Below are 11256 nucleotides of genomic sequence, written 5' to 3' on the forward strand. Positions count from 1 at the left end.
CGCCCATTTTTTTCTTATTTATCCCTTTCCCATTTCGGTGCGCGTGTTGATGACTCCTTCCCCTTCTCGGCCGCAGAAGGAAACGAAAGAACAGTTTCAGGCCCAGCTCCGGCCGCAGGAGCTTCCCAGGGTTCCCGCACGAGCCCTCCCGAAGGGTTCAGGAGCGGCAGGCAGGCCTCATCTGGTTGTGCTTCGTTTTGTGTTTGTGTGCTTGCTTTGGTGAGGTGACCTCAACGCGAGTGCTGCAGTTAAGCAAAATACGATCAGTCCAAATCCATTTAATCAAATATTTTTAAGGCGCCTATTATGTACCAGGCATTTTTCAAGGTGCGAGGGATGAAATGTATTCCCTGCCATAAAGGAGCATTACATTCTGGAGAGGGAGACGAGTGACACTAATAAGTGATGGATACAGTAGCCTGGAAAGATCTCTTTGAGTTGACATTTGAGCAGAGCTGAATAAAGCTGAGCGAGCCTTGGAGGAATCTGAGGGAAGAATGGTGCGGGCAGAGAGAACAGCAAGTTGGAAACGTCCTGAAGCTGAATGTGCTTGGTGTCTTGGAAAGGAACAACGAGGCCAGGGCGCTTAGAGCACAGTGAGTTTAAGAAAAGATGGGAGACCGGGCGCTGTGGCTCACGCCTCTAATCCCATCACTTTGGGAGGCTAAGGCAGGTGGATCACGAGGTCAAGAGATCGAAACCATCCTGGCTAACACGGTGAAATCCCCGTCTCTACTAAAAATACAAAAAATTAGCCGGGTGTGGTGGCACGCGCCTGTAGTCCCGGCCACTCGGGAGGCTGAGGCAGGAGAATCGCTTGAGCCTTGGAGTCGGAGGTTGCAGCAAGTCGAGATTGCGCCACTGCACTCCAGCCTTGGTGACAGAGCAAAACTCCGTCACCAAAAAAAAAAAAAAAGAAGAAGATGGGAGATGGGTGAGACAGGCAGGGCCCTGGGTAAGCCGAGTAAGGAGATGGGAGTGGTTGGATGATTCTGAGCTGGGGAATGGCAGGATACATGTTGACCTTCAAGAGTACAAGCAGAAGGCCAGGTGCGGTGACTCACACCTGTAATTCAAACACTGTGGGAGGCTAAAGCAGGTAGATACCTGAAATCAGAAGTTCAAGACCAGCCTAGCTAACACGGTGAAACCCTGTCCCTACTAAAATTACAAAATTAGCCAGTCGTGGTGGCACAGGCCTGTAGTCCCAGGTACTCTGGAGGCTGAGGCTGTAGAATTGCTTGAACCGGGGAGTGGAGGTTGCAGTGAGCCAAGATCGCACCACTGCACTCCAGCCTGGGCAACAAGAGCGAAATTCTGTCTCAAGAAAAAGTAGAAGCAGAAAGATCAGCCAAAATGCTGGTTAAATAGACCAAGAAATAAATTTTGATAGTTTGGAATAAGATAGTTTGATGTTGAAAACTGGTAGGGTTCAAGCTATGTTTTGAGTACAGCCAATGAGCTCTGCTAATGGATTGGCTGTATGATAATGTAAGAAAAAACAGGCTGGGCGGCCAAGGTCGGTGAATCACTCGAACCCAGGAGTTCAAGACCAGCCTGGACAACACGGTGAAACCCATCTCTGTAAGAACACTCCAAAAATTGGCCGGGCATGGTGGCACTTCCCTGTAGTCCCAGCTACTCGGGAGGCTGAGGTGGGAGGATCTCTGGCTGCGGTGAGCTGAGATGCACCACTGCACTCCGACCTGGGCGATAGTACGAGACCCTGTCATACTGTTCCCTCCCCGACAAAAAGAAAAGAAAAAACAAGGATAACAATGATTTTTTTTGTCTTGTTTTACCTGAGCAACTTAGATAACTGTTGGTCCTTGCTAAAATGGGGGTCTTAGTGGGGTAAATGGGAGGGATCATCGTTCTTAGAATATTAAGATTAAGATGTTTATTTAACGTACAGATGTTGAACCAGCATATAATCAAATACACAAGGACAAGATTAGAAAATATATAAGTCAGTCTTAGCCATTGTGTATCACAGACAGGCAGTGTTTCATTTTCTAGTACTAGCAGAATTATTGCTACTTTCGATCTCTACCAGAATGGATAAGCAATTCTACTTTCCCATATCCCTGAGATCCTATTGTCTGCAGCCACTATTCTTCCTGTATACAATGTGTGGTATCAGTTAAGATTCAGTTGCAGAAAACAGAATCCATTTCAGCTAGTAGAAACTCAATGGTATTGCATACTTGGGAGGGTTGATTAAATAGGCTCTAGATTAGTTTTTCAGGAATGAGTCCCAAAGTCTTCACAGAACCAGGCCACCAAGGAAGCAATGACTCTTCTATGATCCAGAAATGGTGTCTCGGAATCACATTGCTACTGCAATGCCTAGGAAACCTCCACCATCAGAAAGCTGCTTGCACTGCTGACCCTAGAACCTCACTATACTCACTATGATCTGTACCAGTGCCATGCATGTCCTAGGTCCTGCCTGTCAATACCCACAGGACAAGTGGCTGGACACTGAGATTTCTGCTAATGCTGCTTCAGAAAAACACCTCCACACCTGTGCTTGTCAATAGCCATAGCAGAAGCTTGGTGTACTCTGGCAATATAATTCATGTAAAAATTTAATATCCTTCTCATCCTTTTGCTTTCAGTCAGTTCTTTGTGGGAGAAATTCTAGCCACAGTACTTGCCTAGTTTTTAAACCCAGAAACTTTTTTCCTGGTTTCTGTGTGCTCCCCAGCTACCCCACTCTTAATGACAGCTAATCCCACTGGAAATAATGAGATTTAATAGATTCACAGCATTCTTAATCCTATATTTGTCAGTCTTGTATGGGTAAATGCCAGGCATATTTCCTTCCTAAGTTTCACAGGCACTGTTTCTATGTACAGTCATCCCTTAGTATCTATAGGGAATTGGTTCCAGGACCCTTGTGGACATCGAAATCTGAGGATACTCAATTCCCATATATAAAATGGCATAGTATTTGCATACAGCTTATGCACATCCTGCATATATTTTAAATCATCTCTAGATTACTTAATTACTTAATACAATGTCTACACATCACTTCATTCACATGGATTTACATAGTATTTAACACTTTGCACGTGGCAAATTCCAGTTTTGCTTTTTGGAACTTTGTTTACCTCTTTTCATAAGGTTCTTTGATCTGTGGTTGGTTGAATCCATGCATTTGGAACCCATGAATGTGGAGGGCCAACTGTACTTCTGTCTGAAGGCAAGAGGAAGTGTGGTTTTTTTTCCCCGCCCTTTAAAGCTTCAAATTATGAGGTGTTTTTTGGGGGGAGTGTTGGGAATCGAGTCTTGTTTTGTTGTCCAGGCTGTAGTGCAATAGCATGATCTTGGCTTACTGCAGCCCCGCCTCCTGGGTTCAAGCAATTCTCCTGCCTTAGCCTCCTGAGTAACTGGGATTACAGGCGCATGCAACCACGCACCACGCCCAGCTAATTTTTCTGTGTTTTTAGTAGAGGCTGGTTTCACTATGTTGGCCAGGCTAGTCTCCAACTCCTGACCTCGTGATCCGTGTGCCATTTCCAACCATTTCCCTTCATGCCACAACTTTGATTGGCATGTGATCTGCCTTCTAAAGCTGGCAACAGGTTTACCAAATGTCTGACAACTGGACAACAAGGGTCACCAGTTTTTCCATCTTGCAGTATCTGAGGCTTTACTACCCACTGCCCAAATGCGTCCATGAAACAAACACCACATTTGTTTTAAGGTTATGTGTAGCACAAATTTATAGGAACCAAACTCTGCATCCGATAGGAATAGGTTCGTTTATGAGTAATAGAATATTTTTAAGTGGCCTTAGCTAAAATTAACGTTTATTTATTTATCATGTATACATAATGCAGAAGTAGGCAGTCTAGATTAGTATGGTGATTCCATGACCATCAGGGACCTAATTTCTTCCATTCTCAACATATGGCTTCTATCTTTTGGTCCTAGGTAGTTGTTTGAATTCCAGCCATCATGTCTACACTCCTATGCAGGAAAGAAAATAGGATAAAGGTGATCATGGTCCCCTCTCTTTAAAGATACTTCCTGGAAGCTGTACAAACCATTCCTGCTTATAGCTCATTGGCCAGAGCTTAAGTCATATGACAACATTATTCTGGGTGGCCATATACCCAACTAAAAATCAAGGGTTATAATATTAAAGAAGAAGGATAAAATGGATATTAGGTAACAAATAGCATTCTCTGCTATGCTTCCCTGTACCAAGTTAAAAAAAAAAAATCCTCAGCTGGTGAAGATACCCCAAAAGGTGAAAAATGGAAAAGTCCTGTACACCTTTTGGTTCCTTGAAAAGAGAATGTGCTGGATATCTGTATGCCCTTGTGGTAGATATGAAGATGTGCTTTCCAGATCCCCCTTCAAGGAAGGACTTGCTCCCAAGCTGCAAAGAGTACCTCCAGTTGTCAGTTCTATCAGGCTCTGCTTTAACCGCAGACAATGGCCTTGTCCACAGTCATGCTCTTTGCAACCTAAACTAGGTGGTTAAGCAAGGCTGGACTACGAAGGCTCAGCCATTATGGCCCACCACTGGACACTTCTGATGGGCAGTATTCACTCCAGAACTCTTGGCCAGGCTGGCCAAAGCTTTGCTGGACCTGCGCTAGAATTTGACTTCATTCTCTTCCCCTACTTCATCGCCCTTCCTTTCACATCTTGTACTCCAGCTTTGTCTCTCTCCACATCTGCTCCTCAAGAAGCCTGCCTGCACGAATTAGTACAAGGATTGGTTGGGGAAAGTAGACAATCAGATAGGGTTTGGGAGCTGAATTATAGACTACCTAGCAGGTGGCAGGTGAAGCATAGTCAGCTCCTGGCACAAGGTAATGGTCCAATCAGGATGATGTACCAGGTGGAAGAGAATGCACTAGCAGGTGGGATTATCTGGCAGCTAAGACATATGGTGGAAGTTGTAGCTATAAGGATAATAGAATTGGATGGCTAATTGCTAAACTCCATTGATTACAGAAAAATAAAGAACAGCTGAGGGTAGGTAATAAGCAATTGAAGGTCTGGTGTGAAAGCCAGAGCTCCTCTTTGTTGCGCAAAAAGCAGCTCTCATCTGCAGGGGAAGAATGGAGAAAGCTGAGCACCAAGACCACTTTAGAGTGACCAAACTTAAAAGATGGTTAAATGCCTAAAATAGGTGTGTTGTGTCAAAGTCAGGGCCATGGTTGAGAAAATCTAGCACCCTGACGCATGGGACATGTGGGTAGTGATCATGAAAATTTTAATTCCCCAGGCTCCTCTGATGCCCGCAGTGTGGCCCCTCCTCCCTCCTAAGAGCTATCACTTTCCTGTATTAGAAAACATTGCAGAGGCTTCTTCTTGAAAGACATGTCCTCCTTTTCCCCTCCCTTCCCCCAGCACTCACCTCTCACCTAGCCTTCTGGCCAGTGGGCCTGTAATTAGGGTTAAATCATAGCATAACCTAGTTGGGAAGGTGCTGTGCTGGTGAGTAGAGGTAAAGGACTGTTTTCCAAAGAAGATGTAAGACCTAGACAAGCATGTAGCAACAGGAACTTAGAAAGAATACACGGGGCTGGATTCAGATGGTGCTTAAGCAAGGGGAGCTGGAACATAAAATTGAATGGGGAAAATTACATTGAATTTGGAGTATTCTTCCAAATACAGGATTTAATATTCTGCAAAGGACCCCCAAACGTTGACCTGAACACTCATTACTACAGTGGCTCCTAAAAGCATGGGGAAAAAAATGAAATGCCAGAAGTGCCAGGGTAGGCAGGTGGCTCAAAAAGGGATTAAAAGGCTCCCAGAAATGGGTCTGCTAGAGTGAATATATTATGTACAGCTGGAAGGTTGTGATCATTATATTCTGAGGGAAGGCCCAGAGGACACACCATTTACCAAGGCCATAAGGAATGCACTGGTGCAAAGGACATCAACATCACTAAAAAGTTCAGTGGTGGCTCTCTGCAAGCCAGGACTGATGGTAGCAGAGGCCTCCCAGACCTAGACTCACTGATAACAATGGAGATGCTAAGACCCCAAAACAATACAGGCCAAGTGGCAGTACTTAATTACCAGAAGCCAGGAGCTTGCCGTTATTATGACCTACCATGGGGACCTGACCCACAGAGAGTTATAGAAATGGTTACTAGATGATGATGTTCTTAGGGGCGAAAGAGACAACCAACAAAGCTCTATTATTATGTACCAGTGGGAAAAAAAGGATAGATGACCAGGATGCTAAGGATAGTCACACAATAGTCAGTTTCCACACCAGAGCATTTTTAGACTTGGAACCCACTGACTGAAGAGACCTTGATATACCTCAATAAGTATAAATGGTAATGGTTTCCCCAGTCCTTCCCCAAAGGGATCTTCAGTCATTTACTTGGGTCATTGTATCCTGGGGAATTGAACATACCCAAACTTTCCAAGGATTGTGAAACAGAGGGTATGAATTTAACTTGCTGTCCACAGACCACAAGCATCATCGTTGTCCTCTGTTATAATGGGGGCATAGAGAGGCCAGTTAATAAATGGAGTCATGGCAAGGTCCAGCTCACAGTGAGTTTACTACTGGATCTGTGACTACACCTAATGGTCATTTCCCCACCCTTCAAACGTATAATGGATTGTACTTTTTGGCAATTGATGCAAATCCATTTGGACTTTGCCTATGGAGTAAAAGCCATAATGGTGGGGAAGGCCAAGTGAAAGCCGTTGAAACTGCTTCCCAGCTCCAGCGAAACATGGCACAGTCTCTTAGTCATCTCAGGCTGCTATAACAAAATAATATACACCAGGAAATTTAGACAACAGACATTTATTTCTCACAGTATTGGAGTCTAGAGAGTCTAAGATCAAGGTGCCAGCAGATTCAGTTTCTGGTGAGGGCTCTTTCTAGCTTGCAGACAACCACTTTTTTGCTGTGTCCTCACATGGCCCTTTCTCAGTGTGAGTGTGTAGAGAACTCTGAATTGTTCCTCTTCTTATAAGGATACTAATCCCATTGTGGGGGCTTACCCTTATGACCTTATCTATTGGAGACTGAATGTTTGTGTTCCCCCAAATTCACATTGAAACCTAATCCCCAGCATGATGGTATTTGGGGGTGAGGTCTTTGGGAGATGATTAAGGAATGATATTAGTGCCCTTGTTAAAGAGACCCTAGAGAGTACCCTCACCCCTTTCCCCATGCGTTGTTGGATCCAAGTAGATACCTATCTTTGAACCAGGAAGCCTTCAGCGTATACAGAATCTGGCAGTGCCTCAATCTTAGACTTCCTAGGTTCTAGAACTATGAGAAATAAATTTCTGTTGTTTATATGCCACCCAGTCTGTGGTATTCTGTTACAGCAGCCCAAATAGACTAAGATATAGTCTAAAGCTAATTATCTCCCAGAGACCCCCACCTCCAGATACTGTCACACCGTGAGTTGGGCTTCAACATATGAATTTTGAGGAAACACATAGGAAACACACACAGGAAATCAAGCAATATTATATCTTGAGAGAAGATAGCAGGAATTCATGTCACTCTTAAGATTTTAAAGAAAACAGAGGTGCTGAATCCCATCATATCTCTGTTTAATTCACCATATGGCCCTGCAAAAAATAGATGGACTCTGAAGGATGACGGTAGATTACTGGAAGCTCAACCCATTAGTAGGCCTGATCGCAGCTGTCATGACAGATGTGGTGTATTTGCTAGAGTTGATTAATACATCCTCATATATTTGGTATGCACCACTGATTTTAGTGAATGCATTCTTTTCTATTCCAATCATAAGAAAGGATCAGAAATAGTGGCATTCCATGAAACAGACAAAAGTGCACATTGGCTGGATGTGGTTGCTCATGCCAGTAATCTCGGTGCTTTGGGAGGCCAAGGCAGGTGAATCGCTTGAAGCCAGTAGCTCAAGACCAGTGTGGGCAACAGAGTGAGACCCTATCGCTATGGCAAAAAATATATATTTTTTAAATTAGAGTAGTGAGCATCTGCCCAGCTATTCAGGAAGCTGAGGCAGTAGGATTGCTCGAGTCCAGGAGTTTGAGGCTACAGTGAGCATACGATCGTGCCACTGCACTCCAGCCTGGGTGACAGTGCTAGACCCTATTTCTTTTTTATTAAAAAAAAAAAAGTACATATTTACAGTTTGGCTCCAGGGCTATGTTAACAGTATTTCTGTGCTCTATCATAAAATAGCCTGAAAAGATCTGGACCTTCTGGACATCCTGCATCACATTGATCTACTACATCAATTACATCTTCTTGATTGTGCAGGGTGAGCAAATTATAAGTTTCAGGAGAATTAAATAACTGAAAGTCTACATGTGTGGTGGAGATACAAAGGAGTGTGCAAAAGAAGGCTAAATCCTCATCTTCCATATTGGGAAATCAACAGAAAATGGTAACTAAAACATCAAGAAGAAATATAAACATATTGTTTTGTTTTGTTTTGTTTAAGACAGGGTCTCTGTCACTCAGCCTGGAGTGCAGTGGTGCAATCATGGCTTATTGCAGCCTCAACCTCCCAGGCTCAAGTGATCCTCCCACCTCAGACTCTTGCATAGCTGGGACTACAGGCACACTCCACCACACCGGGCTATTATTTTGGTGTTGTTTTTGTAAAGACAGGATTTCACCATGTTGCCCAGGCTGGTCTCGAGCCCCTGAGCTTAAGTGATCTACCCACCCCCGCCTCCCAAAGTGCTGAGATTATAGGTGTGAGCCACCACGCCTGGCCTAACACATGTTATTTAGATATGTGAAGGTAAATAGCAAAGAATCAGTCAGAAGTTGAAAGTGGTTGCCTTGGAAGACATATTGAAACTTTTAACTCATGTATATGTATAACTTTGAATTTATTTTTATTTTTAGAGACAGGGTCTTGCTATGCTGCCCAATTTTGTCTTGAACTCCTGACCTCAAGGGATCCTCCTGCCTCAGCCTTCCAAAGTGCTGGGCTTATAAGCATAAGCCACCACACCTGGCCTGTGTATAACTTTGAAAAAGGCAAAAAACTTCTTTTAAAAAAAAGCACTGTAAATGAATTGTTTTCTTATTTCATCCCCTGAGAAAGGTCAGAGCAAATGGGCACAACAGGAGAAGGATGATTTTTTGGATTAGAGTGACAACTCTTCCAACACTGTAGTTATAAGTTAAAGAAAGGCCCAGTGTGTGACCCATTGGACTTCATCCGGCATTTTTAGTAAAGGTAACCAACCTTGAAACAACTGGTGAAATCACTACTCAGTAATTAAATTTAAGCAAAAAAAGATTAATCCACAAAGTAAAATCTGCTTAAAAGGTAAAAATTCAGCCTTTCTGGCTGCTTTAGAGGAAAAAGGAGAACATAAAAATGAAATGGTAAAATCCACTTGGCTTCAGAATTTTAAATTTTTTTTTCAGTTTCAAGCCCCAGAGTCAGGTGGGAGGACCTCTCATTGCCTAGGAAAGGAATGCCTTGCCCCACTTCCTTAATGTTTGGTAACAATTTAGTAGATGAATGTCCGGTAAGTGGGCAGGTGCTGAGGGGGTTGCAGGAAGTCTCATGAGCCTATTTATATTATACAGGAGGAATCTTGTCTTTCTCATGCTATTAACATTCTCTTATTCGTTATATGTTTAAACCATCCTGACAAGAGACCTACACTTAAACAATATTTTTTCTTCTCTGAATAAAATTTGCTATAATAAAATACTAGGTATTTGAAGAGAAAATAAACTCTTATTTTCTTCTGAGTATCATGGCTCAAAGACCTATGGCTTTTTACAATCTCTTAACTTGCTTTAATTAATTTTTATTTCCTTTTTGAAGCAAAACATAAATGGTCACAATTTAATATATGGGAACTGCTTTTCAACTAGCTTCTGGATCTCTCACATTTTGAAAGCATCCTTACCTTCTGGCAAATTCCAGGTTCATCTTTAAAAATATTTTCTTACTAACTTGAGTATGTCATATAACATATTGTTTTACCATATTATATGTCCAAATCACAATATTATTAAAGGTTTATAAGCCTTAGTTTTTTAAAATAAATCTTATTTAAGCATCTCATAATGTACTATTCATTGTATATTACTTTGCCATTTTATGTTGTACTTTGTTTCTTATATTTATTATTTTTTGAGATGTCTTGCTCTGTCACCCATGCTGGAGTCAGTGGTATGATCATAGCTTACTGCAGGTTTGAACTACTGGACTCAAGTGATCCTTCCTGCCCCAGCCTTCTGAGTAGCTACTACTACAGGCACACCCCACCATACCCAGCTAATTTTTTGTTTTAAGGACAGACTCTTGCTATGTTGCCCAGACTGGTCTCTATCTTGCTTCTAGTATCACAGGCTGTAGGCTAGCTGTCTTTGCCTCACTCCTGGGGGTAGGCCAAGCTAATCATGGGGGAATTTTTTAAATTGAGAATAATAGTCCCTCCCTAAAACTGAGTTTGGGGACTGAAACTGCCTTTGTAAAACTAATAAAAGGCCAAAAGACAAGGATTATGAAGAGGCGCCTGAATTCTGCTAAAATGTAGGCATTGTTTTAAGGTAGAAGACAGGACTCAGAGGTGGAACTCAGACATGGGACCAGATTGAGGTCTAGCTAAAAGAAGGCCAGGGCAAAAACAGCGTTGAATCAGACATGTCCACCAGTGTGCCATGTCAATTTACTGTTGCCATGGCGATGACCCAATGATCCAAAAGTTACTATGTGTTATCCTATCTTGTGTTGGCCTTACTAACTCATTCTTAATTAAAGAAGCCGGACAAACTCTATCTTAGCTTCTTCGCTTGTAGTTATTTTCTCTCCATTAAGTATGTAGCTGTAGTGTGTGGCTGGGGCAGGATGACAGCAGGCATATCCAGGAATGCATTTGCTGATAAGATACCAAGTCAAGCAGTACCAGCAGACCCTGGGAATGCAGATGTTGCTAAGTACCCAGAGCCCCATATCTATAGGTTTTATGTCTTTTGTGATCTTAAGCCCCTGTACCTGGTACTGTTTACTTCTTATGTACTAGTTTATCTTTTAACTTTTTGCTTGCTCTGCTTCTGTAAAAAAAATTGCTTCAGCTAGGTTCCCCCTCCCTTTTCAAACTAGGGTATAAGAAAACCACCTAACTCTTTGTTCGGGGCCGAGAGAATTTTGGGCGTTAGCCATCTCTTGGTCACCGGCAATAAAGAACTTGCAACTCAAATCTCAGAGTGTGGTGCATTCCTTTACCCACTCAGGTATAACATTTGGAGGCCCCAGTGAGATTTTATATCAC

This window comes from Sapajus apella, unplaced genomic scaffold (genome assembly GCF_009761245.1).
Source record: "Sapajus apella isolate SASKATOON/1434 unplaced genomic scaffold, GSC_monkey_1.0 scaffold36, whole genome shotgun sequence".
NCBI lineage: Eukaryota > Metazoa > Chordata > Mammalia > Primates > Cebidae > Sapajus > Sapajus apella.